This window comes from Oratosquilla oratoria, chromosome 2 (assembly GCF_046742065.1).
Source record: "Oratosquilla oratoria isolate Oo_2021 chromosome 2, ASM4674206v1, whole genome shotgun sequence".
NCBI classification, from domain to species: Eukaryota; Metazoa; Arthropoda; class Malacostraca; order Stomatopoda; family Squillidae; genus Oratosquilla; species Oratosquilla oratoria.
In genome coordinates, this window is record NC_134778.1 from 74,860,622 (window position 1) to 74,863,121 (window position 2,500).

Genomic DNA, 2,500 nt, shown 5'->3' on the forward strand with positions numbered 1-2,500 from the left:
TGTATATGAATGTATAGCCAAAGAGGATACAGTGCCTCAGCGCTTCCAGGAAGTCTGATAGAAAACGGCGCTCTCCCGCGAAGTCCTCGCAAGGACGATGGGGCGCTTGTCCTGTTAAGTATGCTGCCTGCGTATCCGCTTGTCTGCGTCTCGGTTAGTCTTGATAATCTCCATGCTGAGTGACTCATAGCATGGCAGGCTTATGCAGTTACATAAAGAGAGTTCATCTCTTGATGTGTGAAGTGAGATGTGACAGAGCTTTGAGCTCTTTTTCTAACTCTATTGGTGTTATTCACAAAATTCTTTGAAATGTTAATATCATAATTCTCAATAAATAATTTATTAAATACATATTGAAATAAATAAAACTAGTTAAACATTGTTAGCATTATTATTAACATTTGTTAACACTGTTATCAACATTTGTTAACTTTTTTTTTTTAGAAAACCGAGTGCGAGAGAGACTTGGGAGTTCTAGTGAGTTCTGACCTTAAATCCAGTAACTTTTAGTGCCAGGAATCGAGCTAACAAAGCATTAGAGATCATTGTTAGGAAAATTACAGATAGAAGTACAGAGATAGTTGTCAAACTTTATCTGGCGTTAGTTAGACGCATCCTTGATTATGCGGTACATCCTTGATCTCCGTCCTATAGAATGAATATCAATTCACTAGAACCAGTACAAAGGAGAATGACCAAAAATGATACCTGGGCTCAGAATTTTACCTTACGAAGACAGGCTTAGGCACCTTAATTTACACTGTGTTGGAGTGATGTAACAGAGGTGTTCAAGTGGATCAAAGGTTTAACAAGGATGATACAGACAAGGTCATCATATTAAGACATCAGGGCAGGACTCGAAATAATGGATTTCAATTGGACTACTTTATATTTAAGAAGGAAATAGGGAAGAACTGATTTACCAATAAAGTGGTCAACGAATAGAATACTATTACTTAAGCCCCAGTCACAGTATTATGATTTTCGTCAATTATTGTGAATTTGAAAAGCTGCAGGACGTCTTCGCCTACAGTATTCTAGACTTCACTGAGGACAATTCAATAATGTGTCTAATATTCTTAATTCGTCATTCGGCTTCTGAACATATGACGCAAAGGTCATGTGACATTTGGAGATTCGAAAAATAAGAAACTGCAAACGAAGTCGTTTCCTCCCCAAACGAACTCACTTAAGTCGTGTATGTGTGATCTATACTGAGCGCTGAAACTATCAGTTGTTTTAAGAAAAGGTTAGATAACTGTATGGATGAGGACGACAGGAGGAAATGGACATAGAATTGCCTAGTGTAGGCCTTATGGTCTCTTGCAGTCTCCTTCAGTTTTATGTTCTGTTCTTGACATTTGTGGGCATTTGTCTCTTTTTTCCATTCAGGGTGTGAGCAGCATATGTCTTATGAGCATTTGTCGTGGAATTGTGTGACATGCCGCCTCCACAGCTGAAACTGGTTTACCCCCACTGCTTCATTACATGACGATCAATCCATCTTCATCCTCGGAACAAATGAAATCATTCCTTCGGGCTACGTCATCCTTTTGCTCATTCACAATCTCCATCCATTCACTCATGCATTGTGCACTCTTTCCTCCTTGCTCAACAGACATCCCTCAAACGTCTCCAGTAAAATTCACCACATCCGTCCACCTCATTCCTGGGTTTCCTCTTGTACTCACGCCATTCGCCTCCGCTTCCTATAGTCTTGGCTATTTTTATTTTTTATTCATTCTTCCCATGTGATCAAACCATCTATTTTCTAATTTGTCCAATTCCACAGCTTTCTCTCATCTTAAGCTCTCTGCCTCATGTTTTTCATTCAGTGTGTTCTTGTAACACCTATCATATTTCTCAAACATTTGATTTCCAAAGCATCCAAACTCTTCTTATCCGCCTCCCATCTCGAAACATGGCTCGGCAGAGCCCAGTTTGTGTTTTCATGAGGATACAAATGTTTGTAGTACAGGCGTAACATGGACTTAATATATCCAATAGTACTACAAGGCCGAAGGCCAGCTGTTTCTACAACACATATACATTCCTTGTCCATCCCATTTCTGCAGCGGCGATACTATAAGCCAAAATATCGCGTAGAAGCACATTTGGGGGACTGTTCACCATACATGTATTATTCTTTTAATCAGATATTCCCTTTTTCATACCTCCTTAGTACACTCCACCACGCCTCTAGTAACCCTGTCATAAGCATTCAAGTCCAGTGAAAAAAAAAAAAAAAAAAAAAATATATATATATATATATATTAATACATAAACATTTACATATATATATATATATAAATATTTATATATATATATATATATATATATATATATATATATATATATACATATATATATATATATATATGGAAATAAACTCTTCTGCTGGGATTTGAACCCTTGCCTGAGCGGCTTGCGTCTTTACAAGACAAGGACCATAGCCACTACTCCATCTCGACTAAGTCGTTTCGTTTTGAAGGGTCGAGAT